This window comes from Lynx canadensis, chromosome C2 (genome assembly GCF_007474595.2).
Source record: "Lynx canadensis isolate LIC74 chromosome C2, mLynCan4.pri.v2, whole genome shotgun sequence".
NCBI lineage: Eukaryota > Metazoa > Chordata > Mammalia > Carnivora > Felidae > Lynx > Lynx canadensis.
The window spans coordinates 105146219-105173781 of record NC_044311.2 but is presented as its reverse complement, the minus strand read 5'-3'; positions in this window follow the sequence as shown (position 1 = coordinate 105173781).

The following is a 27563-nucleotide window of genomic DNA, read 5'->3' as shown; positions in this document are numbered from 1 at the left end:
AGGCCAAAGAAAAGTGGCAGAAAACTTGGCAACACTGTCACCTATGGTAATGAGGAAAATAGAAAGAGTACCTACTGGAATTGTGGGTGCCTGGAGATAGGTGAAGGTAAAATTTCAAGCCTCCACTGGCTTCTTTTAGCTACCTATGATAAAACATAAGAAAAAAGAAATCAAGATATAAATTCTGTATTTTTTTTAACAGAATTTAAACAAAACATGAAATTCAAGCCTTCTGGGATCAAAAAGGACTATTTTTTTCATCTCTGGTCTCCATCTCTGGATTCTTAGAGTATAGATTTCTTCAAAACAAAGATAAAATCATAAGGGATGTAAGTTCCTTGATAAACCTCAGAGACAACAAAGACTCAGACAATTTCAGGTAGACAAAAGGCCTTGTAGACTCTGTTTGTTAGACATACAGTTTCAATAAGCTTAAGAACATTGTCCCACAGAGGACCAGAGGTAGAGAAAGACTTGCCCCTAAAAGATTAATGGGCGTGGCTACTGTCTAAAGCAAGGTTTCTCAACTTTGGGACTATTGATATTTGGGGCCAAAAAACTCTTCGTTGTGAGGTGGATGTGGGAAGACTGTCATGTTGTCCTGTGCATTGTAGGATATTTAGGAGCATCCTTGGACTCTATCAGTCAGATGCCAACAGTGTGACCCCTTGCATTCTTGGCAATCAAAATGTTTTCCAGACCTTCCAAACATCACCAGAGGGGATATCATCTCCATTTAAGAACCACTGGTCTAAAGCAGTAGATTTATAATTTGATATATAGGAAGTCCACAAAGATTTTTAAAGTATAGTATCAGTTTGGACTGAAAGGGAGAGAAACAGGACAGAATAAAATGAAAATCTGTCCTTGGACAGTTATCTTAACAAGAAGCAGCCTAAGAAAACTACTTAGTTGCAAACACAGGCTACTTCTATAAGAAGGACAATCCTCCTGTTAAAAGTGGGGTCTATCCTCATCCCCCATATTAAATCTGGGCAGGCTCTGTGATTGCTTTGGCTAATAAAAGCTAGTACAAGTTATACTATGCCAGATTCTAGGTCATAGTCTTAAGAAACTGGCAGCTTCAACCTCTGTTCTCTTAGAATACTTATTTTTGGAACTCAGTTGCCATACATGAGATTCCTAAGATATTTGTAAAGGCAATATGTAGGTGCTCCAGTCAACAGCCTCAACTTAACACCTAGACAACGGTCAGCAACCACTAGCCCTATGTGTGAGCCATCTTGGACACTCAGGTCAGTTGAGCCTTTTGATGACTCCAGAGGCAGCCTCTATTTGACTGAAACCATAGGAGAAATCCCAAGCAAGAAACATGCAGTTTAACTTGGTCAACACACAGAACTGTACAAGATAATGCATTGTTATTTTAAGTTACTGAATTTTGCAGCGGCTTGTATCCAGCAGTAGATAATCTGTAATCAGGGAAGAACTTCTGGGTAATCCCACTGATTTATCAGAGATTAAGCTTTTGGTTATATCACTAGGCAAGCAACTTAGACCAGCTGAAACGCTGGCCAAAGAGGAGAAAAATCTAGAATAAGTGCTAGAGGAGAGAGATGATAAATACACCTCACGGTCTTAGAAGCTGTGGTAGCACTGGAAACTAAAGTTTGTTTCACTGTGACTTCTGTACTAAATCTTACAAAGATTACAGCTAGGCATCACTTTGAAGTATCAGAAACAGAGTGGTCTTAAATGTGGGACGTAAGGAGATCTATGTAGCACAAGGAGTAGACCAGATACCTATGGTGCACTGAGTCACATCCCATCAAGCCACATGTGATTTCACTCTTAGGTGCAGTAGATGGTTCCATGTGGATTCAAGTTATCTAAGGCAAACAGCCTCTTACATCAAGTGTGTATCCTTTTGTATTTCACCTCAGAACTTTTTCCAACATTGTAAGAACCTGGAAGTGCTGACACAACAAATGGCAGTGGTAAGGGGAGACTTAATGCACATAGAGAGAAATCAACAACCAATGAGGAGTGGTAGCTTGCACATTAATACTCCAGTGTTCTGTCCTTCAGGCAGGAAAATCTAGGCAGTATTATGGAATTTCAGAAGATGCTGGAGGGATTTAGCTCTGTTGCCCATAGCAGCTACTTTGAGAAAGTACCCTTACACTGAATTTTCTTCTTTACCCATTTCACTCTCCCCATTTTCTCACTTCTGATTCTTTAGAGTTATATCAAAATAAATTACCTCTACCCAAGTCTTTGTCTTAGGCTCTGCTTTCATGATGAACCTGAATTAAGACCATCAGACTGATAACAGATTTGTTATCAGCATCGGCATATGCAAGAAACCTAGACTTCTATACGCAGCCCAATTATGATCAAGCATGAAAGGAAAATATATTTTCAAACATGTAAAGATACATAATTCAATACATGTTTTCTGGGGAAAAATTAAAGATGTAATCTAGGAATCTGAAATAAAAGATTCTGAGAAAGAAGGCTTGAAATCCAGCAAATAACAGAACTTGTGTAAGTAAGAAATCCCAGATGGTAATAGTGCAGCATACTTAGAAATTATTCAGTCAAAATTAGAAACTTAGAAGGGCAGAGTATCCCAAGAATGCTTCTGAGAAGAAAATTAATTTCACATATCACAAAATATTATTAAGAAGCTGGAAGACATTTGTAACATTATGAAAAGTATGTAATTTCTTCTGTTGAAAAGGTAAAAAGGCAAATTCTTGGGAAAATACTGTTAAAGAAAGTTATACTCCAGATCTGAAGCAACTAGTATATGATATTTATTTCACTTTTTAAACAGTCCTAATTTTTAAGCTAACATGAGTAAAATTGGCTTTTTCCCATGTATAGCTCTATCAGTATCAACACATTAATACCACCACAATCAGGATACAAAACAGCATCCTCAACTCACAAATCTCCATCATGCTGCCCCTCTGCAGTTGCACTATTTCCCCACCCTAATTTCTGACAACCACTAATCTTTTCATCATCACTGTAGTTTTGTCTATCCCAGGCTGGCATGTTAATGTGATCATATGGTGTGTAACTTTTTGAAATAGGCTTCTTTAACATAGTATAACGCCTTCAAGATCCATCTGTGATTATTTGTATATTAATATTTTATTTCTTTCCATTGCTGAGGAGTATTCCACTGTATGGATGTACCACAACTTGTTTTGTCCATTCACCCACTGAAGGACTTTGGGTTATTTCTAGGTTTGGACAATTAGGAAAAGAGCTGGTATAAAAATCTGTAGACAGGTTTCTGTGTGAAAATTTGTTTTCATTTCTCTAGGGAAATACCTAAGAGTGGGATTGCTGGGTCACATGATAAATGTATATGTAACTTATAAGAAATTGCTAGCCTATTTTCAAAGCAGCTGTGTCATTTTGAGCTTTGAGTGATCTTTATACATTCCAGATTTAAGTCCTTTGTCAAGTATATTCTTTCAGTTTGGAGCTTATCCTTCATTATTGCTTAATTTTAAACAAGCATTAGAATGTAAGAATATGGGGGCGCCTAGGTAACTCAGTGGGTTAAGGACCCAACCCTTGATTTTGGTTCAGGTCATGATCTCACAGTTCATGAGATCAAATCCTGCATCAGGCTCTGCAATGACAGCACAGAGCCTGCTTGGGACTCTCTCTGTCTCCCTCGCTCTCTCTCTCTCTCTCTGTCCCTCCCCCACTCACACTAGCTCTCTCTCTTTCTCTCCCTCTCAAAATAAATAAACTTTAACAAAAAAAGAACGTAAGAATATGAATCCATTTGGCCTGTCTCACGTAACATTTCCATTATCTTTAAAATGACATAAGACTGGGGTGCCTGGGTGGCTCAGTTGGTTAAGAATCCAACTCTTGATTTTGGTTCAGGTCACAATCTCACAGCTCATGAGATTGAATCCTGCATCAGGCTCTGCATTGACAGCACAGAGCCTGCTTGGGATTCTCTCTCTCTTTCTCTCTCTCTCTCTCTCTCTCTCTCTCTGTCCCTCCCCCACTCACACTAGCTCTCTTTCTCTCCCTCTCAAAATAAACTTTAACAAAATGAATGTAAGAATATGAATCCATTTGGCCTGTCTCACATAACATTTCCATTCTCTTTAAAATGGCATAAGACTGGGGCACCTGGGTCGCTCAGTTGGTTAAGCATCCGACTTCAGCTCAGATCATGATCTCTCATGTTTGTGAGTTCAAGTCCTGTGTCAGGCTCTGTTCTGACAGCTCAGAGCCTGGAGCCTGCTTTGGACTCTGTATGTCCCTCTCTCTCTCTCTCTCTCTCTCTCTCTCTCTGCCCCTCACCTGCTTGTATTCTCTCTCTCTCTCTCAAAAATAAGTAAACATAAGAAAAATTTAAATGACATAGGACTACATGCTATCTCTGAGTATCTATTCACAACATTTAGTCCTGTAGTAGATTGTATGTATATAATCACAAAATTATAGTAACCCTTTATTCATTTGCTATTTTTAAAATCCAGTCTATAAAGAAATCATGTTCAATTTATTTTTAATGAATTCTATTAATTACCTGATGGAATATAACTATTACAAACTGAACAATATATAAGGAATGATATGGTATACAAAGTGAATACTGGGGGCCATGAGGAGTAGATGGACACTGGTAAGGGAGCTCTAATTTTATCCTATTTCATAATGATCTCTTTTGAAATAGCTCAAAACTGATGAAATAAGAAATAAGGTTTTGCATATTTTAGTAAACCGAATAATTAAAAACAATAATATAAGTAGCAAAACTCAGGAGGCAAAGAGATAAATGCTGGTACACATGAGTTAATTCCTCATCCAAATGAAAATATGAACATAGTATGTTGTCACAAGATTGTCTCAACAGAAAAAAGAGAATAATGACTTTTTTTTACATGTCATTCAGTGCTATTTTAAGTTGTTCAAACTTCTGTGTGCATGTGTCAAATAAGCATATACATATATATTTATATTAAAACATAGTTTCATATTATGGATAGAAGAAAAGAGAGAAAGAAATATGGACTGATAAAAAGAGAATCATGAAAGGGGAACTGGTGGCAGAAACTGACTTTTTGGAATGATATTTCAGCTGTGGCCACTGAGGACACGGCAACTAGACAAGGTTCTTAATGTTTTGAAACATTGCAAAACTCTCATAAAATGTTTTGCGTCTAAAGAGTGAGGAGTCCACTTTCTTCCAAAGTGAGGTATCACTAACTATGAGTGAATATTTTCTGTTCAATGAAAAAAAAACTGGAATATGTCTAGATGTCCAAACTTGAAGTATTACATACTGGCTAGTTTACATATTCAGCCAGGGCATTTAAGTTACTCACAGAAGGATCGCATAATCAAATAATTAGAAAATTCCTCTGAATACTCAAGACACCTGGATAGATTTGTTCTGCTTAATAATTGTTCAAATGGGAATATTTCTATTTTTTATTATAAATGCTGTCAATGAATTCCATGGGTACATTTCTAAGTTCATGAACACTTCCCATGAAGCCTCCCCCAACTACTTGCCTCCCAATCTTCAATAGTCCTCATCAATGAGCTCTAGGGAAAAACAGAGATAATGATAACTTTACCATTTAAACTAAATATTTGATACCTGCTTTAGAATCTATAATTGAAGAATGGATTTATAGCAATGGTTGGGCAAGGTGGAAGAGAGAGGGGCGACAGGGGAAGAAAATGGAAGTGCTGTTTAAGAGCAGGTGATACTAATTGACACTAATGCTGTAAAACCCAATTATATAGATTTGTGTCTAAAATTAAGTATCTTAGAACTACTGTGAAACTTCTGCCAGCAGGCAGTCACCGTGTTGTCTTTAGTGACAACTTGTCATCAAATGAAAAGCTTCATGAGAGGGCTACTTTATTCACTTCTATGTCCAGTACAGAAATGTCAGCAGTTGTGAAAGTATAACTGAACAATGATAGAAAGAAACTCAAGCTTCCCAAGTCCACTAAGGGAAAACAAAAACAAAAACAAAAACAAAAAACAAAAAACAAAAACAAAAACAAAAACAAAACAAACCAAAAAAAAAAAAAAGAAATTGCCTATGTGGTGGCCATCTATTCACTAACGCTTATGATCTCATGACAAAAAGTGAAACACTGGCCTAAACATCGGTAGCAGTAAGTACATTGCGTGAATTCAAAGAAATGGAGAATAAATAAAAGAACTAACTTTTGGTAACTAACTCATAATGAAATAAAAGTTTTAGAGTTCAAAGCTGACTGTTCGTAGTTTTCCTATTATTGCTTCAGAGATCAGTACAACAAGCTTTTGTCAACTATTTTTGAAAATGAATTGCTCTAAATTCTAAAACTGGGAAACCTGTTTCAACATTTCAAGAACAGGCCATAGTTAAGTTTTTAGAATGTGTGTTTGTTTGTTGCTTTTACTTTTTTTTTTCTTTTTTTTCTTTTTTATTTTTTTTGCTTAAAACTTCTGTGTGAATGATTATGGCGAAAGTGAACGATTCCCAGGTAGAGAACAAGAGAGACCCACACAGAGATGTATTATGGACTAGCAGTGTTGACTTAAATTATTTTTAACTGGCTTAAATACATACAAATATATAACAGTATAAATCTTTCATGTGCCTAATTCTTTCCCAACCATAAAACTAAGCATTTATAGCAAATACTAAAAAATTTAAGAAAATAAAATTCAGAGTAATAGCATTCAGTAACACATCAAATTAATGTGATGGATATTATTTTGCTGAAACTAAATTAAAACTCACAATATAAATATGATATGGACTGCTGTAGTAGTGGATTTCAGCAATCTGGTGGTGCTGTGATGGTACAATCCCACTGCCACTCTTCTCTAAACTACCATGTTGCCTTGAGTTCCTTTGTTGTATCATTCGACCCTCATTCTGTACAAATATTGCATTTTAGGTCTGATTCCATCTTCCTTTTCTCAGTAAACTACAAGAAGTGTGTGACTCGAACCTCAAAGCTCTTTCATCATATCACATTGAGTTTTTTATGTAGCTTAATAAATTGAAGTCTTAATCTATAAAAATATTTTAATAGTAATTTATCACTATAATTTTAACTTAAAATTCAAATATGAAAATAATGTTACATAAGGAGTGATTTTATCACTTTGATATTGGAATTCAATGGTAGATACACTTAAAACTGAAATTCAATCAGTGACAATAACCACTTTAACAGCAGGAAATGCTAAGATAATTGCAGATAGGCCCAATACAGTAAAAGCTAAATGCTACCAATTGTGATAACCACTTATTTTGAATCACAAAATTAATACTAAATTAACATCTAAAATCACTTGGAAATATTTGGTTTTAATTTGATCATTGGAAAATTGAGAATATTCTTAAAGTGACTAAAAAACTAACATTAAAATAAAAAGACAAATTTTAATGTTTCCAGTATTATAGGATGTGTGGATCATCTAACATTTCCTGCCAACACATATATGGAATTTGGTTTGAGAAACACTAGATTAAACAAAGCAAATTTTAGAAGCCACCGGTGGGGAAAAAGTCTTAGACTCTGAAGTCAATGTATTACTTGGAGTCACAAAGCAACATTTGGAAAAAATGCTTCCACAGATTTGACAATCTCACTTTTCCTGACTTATTTTTCATTCATTTATTTTCAATTGTATTAAAACAGATAAATACTAATTCACTGATAAAAATTCTGCAAAATTAATTAAAATCATCCAGTGATAACAACTTTAAATATCCATATGGATATAACACTTGATACTTAGGATATTATCTTTAGAAATAAGAAAGATCAGAGTTTCCCTGATAGTTGTAATTTTATGTAGTACAAAAACATATAATTTATGTGCTGTATTTAACACAGCATATCAGCTCCAATTGAGTGTTGAATATAATTTTGAGCTCTCGTTCTAACTCTATAACTTCATCTACATCTGAAAAGAACTTTCCCACAAATGCAAAGAGAACATGAGGGAGTTTAGTGTAGCTATATTTAAATTTACCCTGGAAAGGAGTTGAACACTGTCTATGACTTTTGGTTAGGAGATGGTCTCAGAGAGAAAATTGAAAACAATACAAGTATAACACAGTGAAATAAGCATGTGTAAAGTACACAGGACTTGGATTTAGAAGTTTTTTATTTCTAAATTCTGTTCCCCCCACTCACTTGCTCTGTAATCCTAGGCCAACACAGAAAGTAATGAGAATTAAGTGTGTAAAATAACATGCAATATAAGGCATCCTTTTCATATTTAGCTGCAAAACTTAATTTTGATTATTGCCCTTTGTGAGATAAAATGGTGCTATCACAATGTTATTCATAAGTTTTCAGTTTAGTAATCTAGAGTAGATGTTTTTCAGTAAAGGCATTATCCCATCATCATGTGGACAGCAGAAGACCTCATCCACCTTTTCTGATTTCTATCTGATTACTTATCATATAGAATAATAGCACTTGTCAAAAGAAAGATTAGTTTGCATTCATAATAATTACATATCTCTAGACATCAACTTTATAAGTAATTTATGAACATCTTAAAATATATCTTAACCATTATGATAAGTAACAATAATGGTATAAAGATGTTGAAAAAAACTTATTATGTTGAAAAAAAACATTATCATGGACCTTTTTCATTTAATAGGAAAAAATATATACACATATGTCTATTTAATCAGGAAGCATCTGATAAACATAATAGAATAGGTACAAAGTGCTAAGGAAGAGAAGAATCATCTCTCTAGATGATTTCCAAGCTGGAAAATATTGGTCAAGTCCTTGCAAAATGTCGCATTTAGACTATACTGTGACAAAAACCACTTTCAACTTGTGGAGATACATGCATATTGTAAAAAATGATCTAGGTAAAAGAAATCATAAGCCCAAAGAAATTGAAAAGGAGATTTCATGTTTACAGAACAGTAAACAGTTTTGTATGGAATGATTTTGAGGTTCTTCAAATGCGTTTTGTAGGAGGTAGAGTTGAAAATAGGCTACTATAAAATCACTGAAGGATTTGAAAGTTAATTTAAGGAATTTACATCTCAGATATAGATAACATTACATATTTTTGAAAAGAGGAAAACAATGATTAGTCACAGAAGTGAGGAATGGAACGACCAACAAGAAACACTGTAGGGTCTGAGTTGTCACTAGACTAATAATGGTATAAAGGGGAGAAAAGAAAAAAAAAACATAATACATAGCCAGAATTTACAGAATTCCCTGACTAAATGTGGGATACAGAGGGAGAAATGTATTATATAATTTTGAAGTTAGAATCTCGGGCAACTTAGGAATTGGTGGTACTGTTACAAAGAGGGCATAAGAAAAGACAGAAATGTAAAATAGAAGGTAGGGTGAAATGATAAGCAGGTAAGCACTGAGAAGGGGCATTAAATTTAGTATTTATGAGATTATTGAGAAAAGTTACAAGAACTTTTGATATGAGGGCAAGTTTTCAGAATGCAGAGTTTAGAATGAAAAGAGACTCTCATTTCCAGGGAGATGTCCCCATAAATAGAGGAAATGTAATTAATAAACTTTAATAATCACTTTCAATGCATACTTGATGTTGCCAAAAAATAAAGGAAATTCCAAAAGCAAAAAAAAAAAAAAAAAAAAAAGAAAAAGAAAAAATGTTAAAGACCAGTGTTAAAAATGGGTACTTAACCTGCAGCTACTATGGGTCATATCCCATTCTGTGTTACTTACTGTCCTGCATTCTATAGCCACTCAGAGAACGAGACATTGTGTCTTAAACCCACAAAGTGAATAATCCTAATTTAGACTATAGTATAAAGCATAAAGAATTACATTCTCAGTAGATGAGTTGACTTAAAATAAAAGTATGATATCAAGGGAATATATTTGTGTTGCTCTTTAAATGTGAAGTGAAAGAAAAATGACTTCTTTGAAATTATAACCAAGTGCCAGATTTTATGTGAGTTTGGGTTTGAATGTATACTTTCTGTATGATCCAGGAAAACCAAGCTGAGGAATTCAGTTAAATTGGACATGGTTTTTAGCACCCCAGGAGTGCAGAGGAAAAAAAATGCAATCCACTTTAAAGAATTTAGGTGGTACAGAATTGTCATAGATAATGGCAAGCACTTGAAACATTTGCTTACAATCTACAGTTTCAAAACACAGGAAGAAACTCACCACCATAAGTAAGCAAAAACAACCACAATAAGTTTAAAAATCAAGAACCTCAAATATTTAAATTATCAGAAAAAAACCTTAAAATGTTAATAGAAATAAAAATAATTGACAACATGAATAATAATATTCTATTAAAAAGAGTCATATTTGGAATAAGAACAAAGAGTACTTAGGAAATTAAATATAATGTATTTCATTGCAATTGAAACACAAAATATGGGATTAAGAGCAGATTAGACACAGGAAAAGAATTAGTTAACTAAAGAAGGCTCCAATAAACTTCCTAAAATACAGAAAGACAAAATTATGGAAAATATTAAAGACAGTACAAAAGCACTGAATGACCAACTCTAAAAAGCACCAAATTACAACATTAGAAAAAGGAAGAGTACATGAAGGAGAAGCAATGTTTAAAGCTAAGAGTCTTCCAGGAACAGACAACTGGATTATCAGTTTAAAGCACAATTTGTTCAGACTGAACTGAATCAAAGCAACTCAACTTATCAAGTTGAAACTACAGACAATCCATACTGAGAAAAAATCTTAAAAGCACTTAGAGAAAAAAGACTAAATACCTGAAAAAACAGCAGTTAGCATAAGCATAAGATGTTCAATATCATAACAAAAGCCAAAAGACAGTGGGCTGATATTTTTAAAGCTTGGAGAAGTAACACCTAAAAAAAATCAGGTAATTGTATATTTTCCACATTACTGACTATATAAATGCAATCAAGACAAATGGCAAAATCAAGGTATTTAGGCAAACAGGGTAGAACATCTGCCACCAACAAATGTCATTAAGGAACTTCTAAAAATATACCGTAGGTTGAAGGAAAATGAAATCAGAAGGAAAGTCACAAAGACACATCAGAAATATGAGTAAATATAAATATAAATTGACTAAAGAACAGTAATATATAATTTAAGGGTTAAAAAGGATAAAACAGAAATACTAGATAACTACGATGTCGAAAATGAGAACATGACAATTGAGGCTAAAGTTTTCTTAAACCCTTGGATGCCTGGAAATTGCACATGTATATTATAATTTTAAGAGTAACTTGAAGAATCTATAGATCCAAAACCAGAGAATAAAGAATATTTGAAAATCTAGTGGAAAGGAGAAAAAGTAAAATCAAAATAAATGCATTTGGTTACAAAGCACTAAAACTGATAGAAAAATTACAAATATGAACTATTATAAGTAAATTCAAATATATTTTCTTTTAAAAGTGGAGATTTCGGGGACACCTGGGTGCGTTCGGTTAAGCGACTGACTTCAGCTCAGGTCATGATCTCATGGTCCGTGAGTTCAAGCCTCGCGTCGGGCTCTGTGCTGACAGCTCAGAGCCTGGAGCCTGTTTCAGATTCTGTGCCTCCCTCTCTCTCTGCCCCTCCCCTGTTCATGCTCTGTCTCTCTGTCTCAAAAATAAATAAACGTTAATAAATAAATAAATAAATAAATAAATAAATAAATAAATAAAAGTGGAGATTTCAGAAGGAATTTTAGAAATGTCAAGAGGGGCGCCTTAGTGGCTTAGTCAGTTAGGCATCTGGCTCTTAATCTCAGCTCAGGTCTTGATCTCACAGCTGGTGAGATTGAGCCCTGCATAAGGCTCTTTCTGGCAGCATGGAGCCTGCTTGGTATTCTCTCTCCTCTCTCTGCCCCTCTCCTGCTCATTCTCTCTCTCTCTCTCTCTCTCTCTCTCTCTCTCTCTCTCTCTCTCAATAAATAAATAAATAAATAAATAAATAAATAAATAAAGTGGAAAAAAAATGTTACAAGCAATACTCCTAAAGCATGAGAATTCAGAGGTTGAGAGTGGAAGTGTGAAAAAGATGCATCAAGCACACATTAACAGTGAATCAATAATCATGCAGTGCAGTAAAGACAAAAATCAATTACCAAAAAATAACTAAAAGTACCTACAACAGATGTGAAAATGTAAACTGTAAAAAAACCCAGAAGAAATTATTTTAAACTTAAAAAATACAAAAAAATTAATTACAGTGAAAATGACAAAAATGAGATGCAACTAAGGTACACTTACGAGGAATTTATAGCCTTAAATGTTAGATATCAAATTCAGAAGGTTTAAGAAAAAAAAAAAAAAACAGAGAAGCAAACACACAGAAAGAAGAAAGCAATAAATATAAGAGTAGAATTAATGAAATGAAAGAAATAATATGCAATAAAAATTCAAAGATGTTCAACAAACTAAGAGTTTGTTCTGTGAAAAGACTAATAAAATAGATAAAGCACTAATAAAACTAATCATAAGAAGGCACAAAAAATTATGACATTTTAAAGGACAGTATATGTAAAAAGGCAGCAGATATTTAAAAATAAGTAGAATATTCTATAAACCTTTTGGAAAAGAATTTAAACCAAATGGAGAATTTGTAAGATAATTATAACTTATTTAATTTACAAAAGGTTATTCAGAAATAAATATTTTAAACCCACATCTAAAAATCTCATTTTAGGGGCGCCTGGGTGGCGCAGTCGGTTAAGCGTCCGACTTCAGCCAGGTCACGATCTCGCGGTCCGTGAGTTCGAGCCCCGCGTCAGGCTCTGGGCTGATGGCTCGGAGCCTGGAGCCTGTTTCCGATTCTGTGTCTCCCTCTCTCTCTGCCCCTCCCCCGTTCATGCTCTGTCTCTCTCTGTCCCAAAAATAAATAAAAACGTTGAAAAAAAAATTTAAAAAAAAAAAATAATAAATAAAAATCTCATTTTAAAAGACCAAAATAATTTTATAATTGATTTCTACCAGACATATAAGAAATATATATGTTAAATTACTATACTGTATGTCTGAAACTAATATAACACTGTATGTTAATATAACAGTGTTACACTAAAGGAATCAAAATTAAAACTTAATATATATATATTTTATATATGTATATATATGTGTGTATATATATGTGTATATATATATATATGTATAATTGTAATTTTAGATGATGTGTCAATTAGCTAGTTTATAGTATAGTTGCAAACAATACCAACATCTCAATGACCTGCAACAACAAAGACTGATTTATTTCTCATATAAATCATATATGTCCAATCATCACATGAATACACAAGGAATATTCCAATAAGGAGAGAGTGCAAATCAAATGATAACAGGGAAGGATGTAATCAACATTCTCATACAAAGGACCAGGTGGTTCAATCTACCAAAGTGAACTTTTCCATGGAAGAGAAATAACTAGACTGCTCTACAATAAATTTTATGTGGTGAGAAAATTTAGGTTAAAAATTAGACATCAACACAAGTTAAAATTTTAGTGCAGTATTTTTCCTGAAGATAGATACAAACATTCTAAAAAAATTTTTTTCAACGTTTATTTATTATTGAGAAACAGAGAGAGAGCACGAGCGTGGGAGGGGCAGAGATAAGGAGAGACACAGAATCTGAAGCAGGCTCCAGGCTCTGAGCTGTCAGCACAGAGCCCGATGCCGAGCTCAAACCCACAAACCATGAGATCATGACCTGAGATGAAGTCAGACACGTAACAGACTGAGCCACCCAGGTGCCCCTAGATACAAACATTCTAAATAAAACATTATTAAGCCAACTCCTTAAGACCAGAAAGGCGGGATTTTTAACATTAGAAGATATAGGAATGTAACAAAATAATAGATGAAAGGAAAAATGTATCTCAATAAATGCAGAAGATGACTTTGATAAAAATCCATCATTCATTCATAATTAATGAAATCTATTAAACAAATTGAATCAATAATCAATAACCTTCCAAAATAGAAAGTACCAGACCCAGATGAAGTGAATAAACCAAACATTTAAGAAAGCAAATACAATTCTCTAGAGTCTCTAGGGGATAGAAGCAAAAGGAATACATTCTAACTTATTCCAAGAGGCCAGCATTATCCTGACACCAAACCAGACAGAAACATTACAAAAAAAAAAAAAAAAAAAAGATAAACTACAGACAAATACCTCTCACAAACAGAGATGCAAAAATCCTCAACAAAATATTAGCAAATTCAATCCAAAAAGGATAAAAAGAATTATATACCATGACCAAGTGGGCTTTATCTCATGTATGTAAGGCTGGTTCAACATTAAAAAAGCAATTAATGGAGTGCTTGGGTGGCTCAGTCAGTTAAGAGTCTGACTTTTCATTTCAGCTCAGGTCATGATCTCACGAATTCATGAGATTGAGCCCCACGTCTGGCTCTGTGCTGACAGCATGGAGCCTGCCTGGCATTCTCTCTCTCTCTCTCTCTCTCTCTCTCTCTCTCTCTCTCTCCCTCTCTCCCCCCCCCACCCTTACCCTGTTTGTGCACTTTCTCTCTTTCTTTCAAAATAAATAAACTTAAAAAAAGTGTAAAGCAATTAATATAATTTGTCACATGAACAGACTAAAATAGAAATCACACAGTCCTATCAATAGATGCAGAAAAAGCATTTGACAAAATTCAACACCTATTCATGATAAACTCTCAGTAAACAAGAAATAGAGGAAAACTTTTTCAATGTGATAAAGAATTCCAAAAAGCCTACAATACTAAAGTTTAAAACATTGTTAAGAAACATAAAGGTCCAAAGATAATTCACAAGAGAGAAAATTCTTGCAAAACATATGGTAAATTAAAACAGAAAACAAAGCCAAAATGCAACATTACACCAGTTGTTTAAACACATTAGTCTCATGCAATGAGAAGTTCGAAGGTAGGAGGGTTTGCAATGGACTCCAAGATATCATCAGGAATCTAGGCTCTTTCTATATCTCTTCTCACTATTATTAGTAAATATATCCTCACACTGTTGTCTCAGGGCTTCAACACAGCTCATAGTCCTCATATCAGTTTGGAAGAAAAAGATAGGAGAAATGCAGAGAGAAGACTGCTTTCAACTTTAGAGACTTTGCTTTTTTTTTTGTTTGAACAGGATGCCCTTCTCTTGGATTTTCACTGACATCTCATTTATGAGAACTGTATCAAATGGCTACCTGTCACTACAAAGATGTTTGAGAAATAAAGTAGTTTCAGCCAGGCTCACTGATGCCACAGACAATATCAGATTCGTGAGTAACAAAAGAGTATATGGATACTGAGTAAGCATATAATTATGCCCACCACATTTATTTGCCAGAACATATAAAAGGTTCATACAAATCAATAGAGAAAAATTATGAGACAATCTCATTTGTAATTGCATCAAAAATAATAGAGTACTTAGAAATAAATTTAACCAAGGAGATGAAAAGATCTGTACACTGAAAACTGTAAGACACTGATAAAAGAAACTAAAGAATAAATGAAAAGATATTCCATGATGATGGTTTGGAAAAATTAATATTATTAAAATGTCCATACTTCCTGAAGCAGTCTATAGATTCAATGCAATCTCTATCAAAATTCTAATGGTATTTTTTTTACAGAAATAGAACAAACACTTTTAAAGTTTGTATGGAACCACAAAAGACCCACAATAGCCAAAGCAATCTTGAGAAAGTAGAGCAAAGTTGAAGGCAATACTCTGAGTTCAAACTATATTACAAAGCTACAGTAATCAAAACAGTACGGTATTGGCATAAAAACAGACATATAGATCATTGGAACAGAATAGAAAGCCCTAAAATAAACCGACAAATACATGGTCAATTAATTATGACAAAGGAGCCAAAATTTGCAGTGTAGAAATCAGAGTCTCTTCAATAAACGTGTTGGAAAAATTGCACAGCAGCAGGCAAAAAAAAAAAAAAAAGGAACTGGACCTCATACCACACACAAGAATCAATTCAAAATGGATTAGACTTGAAGGTAAGACCTGAAACCATAAAACTCCTAGGAGAAAACATAGGCAGTAAACTTCTTGACATGGTCTTGGCAAAGAGTTTTTTGATTTGGCACCAAAAACAAAGGCAACAAAAGCAAAAAATAAATGAATAAGACTACATCAAACTAAAAAGTTTCTACAAAGCAAACTATCAACAAAATAAAAAGGCAACCTGCCAAATGGGAGAAAATATTTGTAAACCATATATCTGATAAGGGGTTAATATCCAAAATATATAAAGAATTCATACAAGTCAATAGCAAAAAAAAACAAAAAGCAAAAAACAAACAAAAACAATCCAATTAAAATATGGGCAGAGGATCTGAATAGACATTTTTCCAAAGATATACAAATGGCCAACAAGCACATGATAGATGCTCAACATCATTAATCAACAGGGAAATGCAAATCAAAACCATGTTATTTCTATTAGAAATAACAAGTGTTGGCAAGGATGTAGAGTAAAAGAAATTCTTGTGCACTGTTGGTGGGAATGTAAATTGGTGCAGCCACTATGGAAAGCAGTATGGAAGTTTTTCATAAAATTAAAAATAAAACTATAATATGATCCAGCAATTCCACTTCTGGGTATTTATCTCAGGAAAACTAAAACACTAAGACAAAAAGATATATATACACCTTCCCCCACTCATTGCAGCATTATTTGCAATAGCCAAGATATGGAAACAATTTAAGTGTTCGTCAGTGGACGAATGGATAAACACACACTGGAATGTTATTCAGCCTTAAAAAATAAAATCTTGCTATTTGCAGGAACATAGATGGACCTTGAGGATATTATCCAAATTATCCTAAGTCAGACAGAGAAAGACAAATACTGTACGATCTCGCTTACACACAAATCTTAAAACAAAACAAAACAAAACAAAAAAACAAAAAAAACAAGCTCATAAACACAGACAACTGATTGGCAGTTGCCAGGGGTAGGGAAAGAGGGAGGTACAAAATGGGTGAAGGGAGTCAAAGATACAAATTTCCAGTTATAAAATAAATAAATCATGGGGATATAACGGAGAGCATGGCAACTATAGTTAATAATACTACACTGTATATTTGAAAGTTACTAAGAGAATTAATCTTGAAAGTTCTCATCACAAGAAAATATTGTAACTATGTGTGGTGATATTATCTAGGCTTACTGTGCTGATCATTTTGCGATATATACAAATGTTGAATCATTATACTGTATATCTGAAATTAATACAATGTTGTTTGTCAATTTTATACCTCAATTTAAAAAATAAAATAAAAAAGACTATAAATCCAATGTAAAAAGTAAAAAAAATATGGATAGTTGACAGAAAAGTAATATCAACTAGTAAACATTAAATATGAATAGATATTCAACCTCAGTAGAAAAGAAGGAAGTAAAAATTAAAACCAACTCTAAATATAACTTCACATCTCTGAAAATACTGTTTGGGCAAGAAAAATAACTGATCATTTTTATATTCCATTGATAAAGGCAACTACTTTTTAGAGCAATTAGCAGTATCTAGTAATTCTGAGAAGTTTATACCTACTATTTAGAAAGAATACTTATAGATATATACACCAGATAAATAACCACACACATTTATAAGGGGATAATTCCAGGGGCGCCTGGGTGACTCAGTTGGTTACACGTCCGACTTCAGCTCAGGTCATGATCTCATGGGTTTGTGAGATTCAGCTCCCGTCAGGCTCTGTGCTGACAGCTCAGAGCCTAGAACTTGCTTCAGATTCTGTGTCTCCCTCTCTCTCTGCCCCTCCCTCACTCATGCTCTCACTCTCTCAAAAATAAATAAATTTTAAAGGGGATAATTAAAAAAATATATTACAATAGCAAAATTAACAACTTAAATGTCTAACAAAAGAACAAGTAAATGAATTTCAACATAATCATACATTGAAATGTTAACAGTGGAAATGAATTCATTGTAAATAGATATTTAATATAGATAAATTGCAAATATGTTGGACAAAGACCTACATACCCAATGATCCAACATCTACAAAGATGAAAATAAAAACTACATACCATATAGGATTGCATATATGTTTAGCAAAAACATAAAAAATAGATGAGATTGAGAAACAGGGGAACTGAATTAATGGTTCCTCTGCCATAAAGTAAAAGTGATTCAATTATTTTACAATTAAATAGATAGTGGTACCTTTATATTATCCTACATTCCTACAATATTTCATAATTTATTTCTACTTTAGAGAGAAAGCAGGAGTGCAGGAGAAAGGTCTGAGAGAGAGAGAGAGAGAGAGAGAGAGAGAGAGAGATTGGATCTTAAACAGGCTCACAGCTCAGCATGGAGCCCAATGTGGGGCTCAATCCCACAACCCTGGGATGATGACCTGAGCCAACATCAAGAGTCGGACTCAACTGACTGAGTCACCCAGACACCCTGGTATCCTACTTTTTTAACATGAAATTTAGGTGAAATGGAAAATAAGAATAAAAGCTGGGGAATAATGGAAACAATGGTTGACTTGGCCTCAGAACAGTTTCAATCTCACTTCTGAAATCTTTTTAAACCTTAGTAACATTTTTTGCCTCTTTAGGTCTATTTAGGAAGACCTGTAAGGGGACAAGATCAATGCGAAGGCAAAGACTTTAGCTTCTGATGAAATAAGATATTCTTCCAAAGAAAAAACGGAATTGTGTTGCATCCAGTTTTGAACTGCTTAGTCTACAATTTTTCATTCTCTGACTCGAAAACACAGTGAGAACATGTCTTAAATGCATGGTTTGCATTATTTATTTGTTACTTTCATTTTGCTATGGTGAACTTCATGTGTGATTATAATTTCTCATTCTCTAGGTCTGGACTGTGTACTACTAAGTCAAGTTTTGGATTTAGGTAGCAGGTCAACTACATCAAACACTGCTGGACCACTGAATAAATTGAGAACAGAAAAATGTCCTTTTGGCTTGGCAACATGAAAGCTACTTCTGACCTTGAAAAGCAGTTTTGATGCACTGCTTGGATGGGTTAAGAAGCTGAACTAGAGATAGGGGGCCTGGGTGGCTCAGTCGGTTGAGCGTCCCCATTCAGTTCAGGTCATGATCTCACGGTCTGTGAGTTCAAGCCCCATGTTGGACTCTGTGCTGACAGCTCAGAGCCTGGAACCTGTCTGAGAGTCTCTGTCCCTCCCCAGCTCACACTCTGTGGTCTCTCTGTCTCTCAAAAATAAATAAACATAAAAAAAATTTTAGAAGCTGAACTGGAGAAGCACTAAAAAGTAAAAGGAAAGTGACTGCAAGGAGATGATACGTGGAGGAAGTTTAGCTACAAAGAAGCAGGAGGGAATACAAACTGGTAGCAAGAGAGTTTTCAGGAAGGTTTTTCTTTATTTTTAATATGCATTAGAAGAGTAAGTTTTTGCACCGATGCAATGGAGAGAGAAAATTTGGTGTTATGGATGTTCCACAATTATTTCAGATTCAACAGCTCCAATACTGACTTTTGTCTCCTCCCTCCAGTCTGCCTTTCCTACTCTCATCGTTTCATCAATTTAGAGAAGTTCCACCTACTGTTGCCTAAATAAAAAGTCACCCTACCCTGCTTCTCCTCTGGCACTTTCCATACATGTCAACATTAAGAGATACAAAATTTACCCCCTAAGTTTTAAAAGTTCCCTTTTCTTCCGCATCCTGCTACCAAGGTCCTGATTCAGTCACTTTCAGATAATTTTCACAGCTTCTATTTGATCGCTGTCTGGTGTCATTCTATAATAACCACCATCTATATTTCTGTCAAATCACTCTCTAATACACATGCCAATCACCTGCTTAAAAGCCTCTGATGGTTTCCCAACAACCAAGCTTAATTCCTAAGCTTAGTTTCTTAGAATATCACATCAGTGTTCCAAGCAATGATCCTACTTATGTATATAGCCTGGCACATACTATAAGACTTCAGATCTTCAACTCTTGCCTAATACTGCCCCCATTTGACCCTACTGTTACTCATCTTTAAAAATTCAGTTCTGCTATAATGGAAATTTTTTTGCGATGGAGATTTTTGCCTCTTCAACTTCACCATCTTGAACTCTGCCTCTATGTTCTGTGGCAGGCAGAATCCTAAAATAGTCCCCTAAGATTTTCTGCCTAATTCCCAGGACTATGAATGCAATGAGAATTCATGCAAGCCCTGATTATGTTAATGAATATAAGGGATTTTACAGATGTAATTAAGATTACTAATTAGTTGACTATGAGTTAATCAAAGGGGAGTCTATCCAGGTGGGGCCTAATATAATCACATGAGCCTTTTAAAGGCAGAGTTTCCTTGGGCTGGCATCAGAAGAGGAAGTCAGGAAGATTCAAAGCATGAGAAGGATTCAACACACCATTGCTCACTTGAAGATGGGCGGGGGTGGGGAAGGCACATGATGAAGAATCTCTAGAAGCTGAGAAAGGCCCTGAATGACAGCCAACAAAGAAACAGGAACCTGAGTACCACAACAAGTAGAACTAGATTCTACCAGAAATGTGAATGAGCTTGGAAGTACATTATTCCTTAGACTCTCCATATACGAGCCCAGAGTGGCTAATATCACCAATTTTGGCTTTGTGAGGCACTAAGCAGAGAATCCAATTGAGCCTGCTCAGACATCTAACTTACAGAACTCTGAGATAACGAATGAGTGCTGTTTTAAGTTTGAGAAGTTTGTGGTGATTTGTTACACAGTGATTGAAAACTAATAAAATTCCATAGCTCTTTACTTAGGCTCCCTTGCATTTCAAGTTTATGGTGCTCTCTCCTCAATTAGTTTGTGAGCTGCTTAGGATAGAAATCATGTTTAAGTGATGTCTGTATTCCTAGCATCTAACAGTACTTGACACATGGAGGGAGGAGGAATGTTCAACAAGTATAAACTGAACATCTCAGGGGGATGTTACTGGCAGTTGAATCCTGTAAGAAGCAACACTAGATGGAGGTAGGAGTGCAAAGGGTTTATTGAGGCGGGGATTAACACTTGTGAAAGCAAAAAGACAGGAGAGGATGAATACAGAAATATTTCAGACTTTAGTGCCAATGAGTGGAACTTCTGAACACAGTACCTTTAAGTTGAGTCACACTTTGGGCAGATGACCAGGCCCAGTACCTCCACACTGCTCAGTTATGGATCAGAGGCTGCCTAGGAAGTGTGTTACCTTGGCTGGAGAGCTGAGGTGGACCCTGAAGGTGCCAGAACTAGAAGCTATCCACTAACTGTACTTCTTGCAGGAGAAGAAGAACTTCTTTCCATGATGAAGATCTAAACAGTGCACCCTCATAGCTACTGCACTATGTGAAAGATCACTTTCTCTTAATGAAAACATTGCATAAACTCTACTCATCAAAGTGCAACTATAAAGTTGTCTTCCAGAAGAGAGCACTAAAAAAGAAGTCCAAAATGATCACATCCATGCCTCTAAAATTTAGTTAAGAATCAATCTACCATTTTACAACAAAAGTTACAATAACTATACTTCCTCTTAATATTGATAGTTATGTTTTTAAGCAGACAATTATGATTACATTAAGTTAAAACATCCTCAAGGTTTTAGCAAAGAAAAATATTGTCATGTCAAGTGCATTATGTCCAACTCAGAGAAAAATTTGTTTTAATAAGTGCCAATGATAATTTTTAAAGGAGCTTGGTTTTCTTAGCATTATTAAAATGCAACTTTAAAAAGAAAACTATTTTCTTAGATTGCTCTGTCTGAATTGATGTATCTTTGTTTTAAGGCCATCTTTCTTATTTGTTTCAACAACTTTATTTGGAATTAAATAGGTGTGAATTCTAAGCAAAAATATTCAAAGCTTCCATTATCATTTCACAAGTGTCAAAAAGAATCAGAAGTTGTTATTTTGGTGTTTTTTTGTTTTGTTTTTTAAGGCCTGAATGTCTTTAGAGGAAAGGAAGTTTGGCAACATACTAAAGGAAGAGTAATCTAAAGGAAGAGTCATCTTCAAAAGCGGCTGCCAAATCATGTTCTTTGATGAGTCTCATTTTTGACAATATCAACATCATATCAGTGATAATATGATAATTAACAACACATATTTTCTTCAAACCTTCCATATTCTTATTTATATGAGTGTAAAAATTCCCAATGCAAGCTGTTCTCAGAAATATAATTTTAGGCTTAATTTTATCAAATGGCATTGTCACAACCATAGCTTGGATAAGACTTAATGTCTTCTGACACCTTTGGTAATATTGGTTCTCTGACACCAACATCTCCCCATCACCCAATTTCTTGCCTGGAAATTGGAACATATTTTTTTAATTTATTTAATTATTTTATTTGAGAGACAGAGAATGTGAGCAAGTGGGGGAGAGAGGCAGAGGAAGGGAGAGAGAAAGAGAGAGAATCTTAAGCAGGCTCCATCGAGGAGCCCAACAGGGGGCTCACATCCCACAACCCTGGGATCATGACCTGAGCCAAAAATCAAGTCAGTCACTCAACCAACTGAGCACCCTGAATTCTAATAGAATTTCTGGAAGCATAGTAGTTCTACCTTATCTGCACAGGATACATTCTAAGACCTCCAGTGGATGACTGCAATCATGGACAGTACTGAGGCATATATATATATATATATATATATATATATATATATATATATATTATGTTTTTTCCTATATATATGTACCTATGATAAAGTTTAATTTTTAAATAAGCGGAGTAAGAGGTTAACAACAATCACACAATAAAATAGAACAATTACAATTAATAAAATAACTTATAAAAGTTATTTGAATGTGGTCTCTCTCAAAATATATTATACTGTACTCGCCCTTCTTCTTGTGATGATGTGACATGATAAAATGCCTACTCAATGAGGTGAAGTGGGGTGAGTGACATAGGCACTGTGATGCAGCATTAGGCTACTACTGACCTTCTGACAAGTCAGAAAGAAGATTATCTGCTTCCGGACCGTGGTTGACTGCAGGTAACTCAAACCACAGGAAGCAAAACCACAAATAAGGGGCGGGGTGGGAGGGACTAGTACATAACAAATCTCATAAGAATTCACCTTTAAACTCATTTACCAGAATTCATTCTTTTTCTGGCTTCAATTTCTACTTCTTTACCAATCAGCATGGAAAAAATGTCAATTTAAGGGAAAACCTAGTAACACTTCCCAACCTTTATCATTAATAGTAAAGACAGAAGCCCAGAGCTCCATGTGTCCCTGACAAGAACCTATACTGCCCACATTTTCTTAATTCTTTTTACTCTCTACCCCAGATGACCACGTCAGTCTTCTTTCCTTCAAATCTTAACCTCTCCTCAGGTGTGCTCACTCTCAGCTGATGGTCTTATTTTCTATCATTTAGAAGAGCAAGGCCATCAGAAGAGGTTTTCCACACACTCCCATTTCCATATCTACTAACCCACCTGCATGTGAGCCCTTGTATGTCCACTGTCTCCTCTCCCAGTGCTATGGATGAATGTTCGCTCCTTTATGAACCAAACCTTCCACTGGCTCACTAGATCCCTTCTCATCTTGTTTCCTCAGGTACAACTCTCCCCTTTTTCCTGTGGGCAATATCCCTCTCTCCACTACATCATTCACAGGCGCATAGAGATGTGATGTTTTATCTTCCATCTTTAAAATAGTAATACTACTACTACTACTACTACTACTACTAATAATAATAATAATAATACCACTACAAAGAAAAAAAATTTTTTAATTAAAAAAAATACTCTTGACCTCACACCCAGATCCAGCAAGTACTCTTTGCAAAAGGAAAACTCCTAAAAGCACATGGATATCCCCCCTTTCTACTTTCTCTCCTTTCTCTCTAATCAGGCTTTTGTTTTCACTACTTCAAATAGGCTCTGGTGAAGGTCAGCATTGTAACTCAAGTCATCAAATTTTGGTCGTAAACTTAGCCTATAAACATAACTTGTCATAGTTGACACTTTCTCAGCTACATTCTTCACGTGTCTTCTGGGGCACCCCTCTTTATTGGTTCCCCTCCCATCACACCAGCTGCCTCATTTCCTCCCCATCCTCCATATTTCTTTTTTTAATTTTTTTAATGTTTATTTTTGAGGAAGAGAGAGAGATAGAGTATGAGCGAGGGAGGGACACAGAGAGAGGGAGACACAGAACCCAAAGCAGGCTCTGTCAGCACAGAGCCCAATGTGGGGTTCAAACTCACAAGCCGTGAGATTATGACCTGAGCTGAAGTTGGATGCCTAACCAACTGAGCAACCTAGGTGCCCCCATATTTCTAACGCTGGAGTACCCACAGGGCTCAAGTCCCTTGATATCATTTCTTTTTCTGTCTACACACACTTCTTTGGATATATCCTTTATTCTTGAGCTATACATATTCTGAAGACCCCCTCACATTATACCTCCTATCTGATCTCTCTCGCAAAATTCCACACTGTTACATCCAAACTGCTTACTCCCTACCTACACTTGGATGTATAATGAGAATCGTAAATTTACCATGTGAAAACTGAAGCCATGTCTTCATGGCTTTCGTGAAAATTGATCTTTCTTAAATTTTCCTCAATTTAGTCCATGGCAACCTCCTTTTTCTATGTGTAGCCAAAGAACATGGAATAACTTTGATTCTTCTCCCTTTCACACTCCCATTAATCCATCAGGAAATCCTGTTGACTTTGCCTTCAGAATATATTCAGAATCTGCCACTTTTTAACCACCTCCATTGCTACTACCCTAGTGCAAAAGTACCATCATCTCTCCCCTGAGTTATTGCAATAGACTTCTAACCAGTCACCCTACATCCATTCTTAAACCTGTACACCTTATTCTCAACCTAAGCAAGATGCTATTTCTTCTCTGGTCAAAACCATGGAATAGTTTGCTACCTAACTGTATCAGCTGGGGATCTGAAGATAAACTGAACCAATAGAACAGAACTAATTAAACAGAAAATTGAACTAAAATAAAACGATTTATATTAAGGAATTGACTCACATGATTGTGGGAGCTAGCAAGTCTGAAATATAGAGGGCAGTCAAGCAGGGTGAAAACTCAGGTAGTATGTAGTCATACTACCTATGACTTAGGTAGTTATATGTCTGAATGTCTTCTGCTCCAGGAATCCTCAGGCTTTGGTCTTAAAGCCTTTGATCTGATTGCATTAGGTCTACCACAGTATCAAGGATAATCTCCTTTAAATTCAACTGGTTGTAGATGTTATATTTTCACAACACCCAAATTAGTGACCTGCATTATAGTATAACCAACTTGATGTATAAAACTAACAATCACATGACTCAAAGTCCAAAATCCTCAAAATCACCTCAAAAGCCCCCTATCATCTACCCCTGTGTTAGCTCTCACCTCTTCTCTCTCTATTCTCCCGCTAATTCACTCTGCTCCAGCCACATTGGTTTCCTTGCATCTTTTCAAACTCATCAAGTACATTCTTTCTTTAAGAACGTTTATTGTTCTTTCTGAAATATTCTTCCCTAAAGGTTGGAAAGACTCCTCTTCACTTAGCTTAGATTTCGCTCAAATATCACTACCTTCATCTCTTTCCTGCTTTACCATCCATAGCACTGCGTCGTCACAATCCGACACACAGAGTTCTTTTGTGCTTGTTTATTGTTTATTGTTTATCTCCTCCCACCAGCATCTAGGCTCCAGTGTTATATTCACTGAGAACAGTGTCTGAAATGTAATAAGTATTCAATAACCATCTTTTAAATTAATTTATGTTCTTAAGCATTTCTTAGATATTTCTATCTGATTACACTGAAGGATTCCCAATGAGTTCAGTGAAAGGGCCCTGGACTATAGATTTACAAATCTGAGTCTAATGGTGACTCTGCCATTCACCTTTCTTCCTCTGTGGGAAATCACTTCATTACTCTAACATACAGACTTCTCCAACTGTAAAACAAAGGAACTGAGTAAAGTTCCTTCCACTTGGAAAATCTTATCCTGTTCCTTTCCTCAATTTCTTATTTAAATAGAACCTCAAGAAATATTATAGGTCAACAAACTTTTCCAACTGTTTTACATTGTACATTTCCTAGCTATAAATACATTGTATGTTCTATGTGTATTATATTATTATAACACATAAATGTATAACTATTACAAAGCATAAGGGAATTACTCCCTAACTGAAGAAGCATAAATAATATAAATTAAAACAGACATGGTATAGGGACTTATTGTGCCAACAAATTAAAAATGCCTTCTCCATTGTTACCTTCTTTCATTCCAGTGTTATACACACAGGACCACATATTACCATCATTGCCTACACAGTCAGAGGGCCTATTACATATTTCAGAAGCTAAAGACAGACCCGCAAGCTTTGGAAGGTCCATCTCTTCAGAAACACATCACTTGAGAGGATTCTGTTCTCCTTACTTCTGTGTAATACAGTTGCATATCTTAGTTTCCCCTCCTCCTGGTCCCTGAGCATCTACTGCCCTTCTGGAATAAACCAACAGTTACATATAAGTAATCACTTTGAGCTGCCCCAGGGCCTTGTGAATTCCATCATCAGGGCCCCACGGGTCTTACTTACCTGCTTTTCTTTATAGGAAGTAATAACTGATGTCAGTAATTGGAATATTCAGCAATTTCAATGACCCACTCTTTTTTTCTCTCTCTCTCATTCAGACACAGAATTGTAAGTATTCATTGTCCATAAGACATTAAATCAATACAGTCAATACTGTACAACTCTTAACGACAATCAATAGTAGAAGCTTGTGCAACATTGCAGTGCATTTGCTCTGCCTGGAAAACTTTCATTTCCCAAGAAAGGCAGAGAATGAAGAATCTTACACAATCAATATCTCAGATGTTGAGTTTCTCTAATCCTTTCAGCTCTAGAAAAGGAACCATGTCAGTTATAACTATCATATGAATTTTCACAAGGTTTTACTTTCACTAGCTTAATAATAGATCACATTACTGAACTATCTGGAAAAAAAAAGATTCATAGCCAAAATTCAAAAGTTCAGCTTAGTTCTAACTGCAATCATAGGCACAAGTAAATTGGAGCTAATGCAAAAGAAATGCATAGAGACCAATTAGAGGGAAAATCTAAGAATGAACATAGACACAAAGGGCTTTAATTGAAGTTAATCTCACATTAGAGAAATGTATTATATGAACAAGGCAAATTGAAACAGTTACTAACAATGCAGATGTGCTTGACAAGCAAGTCTTAGCTTTTCGGGCAATGCAGACAGTCCTACAAACTCTTGCCTCTATATCTCCATCATGCCATTGAAAAAAAAAAGTGTATATTAAGATTGAAAGCCTAAATTGCTAATTCTAGATTATTTCTAGTTTCTCACTTTCACCCTTTGAATTTACAGGGAACTAGTAAGACTGAGGATCTAGAGAAATAATGTTTAATTTTTTTAACGTTTATTCATGTTTTGAGAAACAGAGTAAAAATGGGGAAGGGATAGAGAGAGAGGGAGACACAGAATCTGAAGCAAGCTCCAGCCTCTGGGCTGTCAGCACAGAGCCCGACGCGGGGCTCAAACCCATGAACCCACAAACCGCGAAATCATGACCTGAGCTGAAGTCGGACACTTCACCAGTC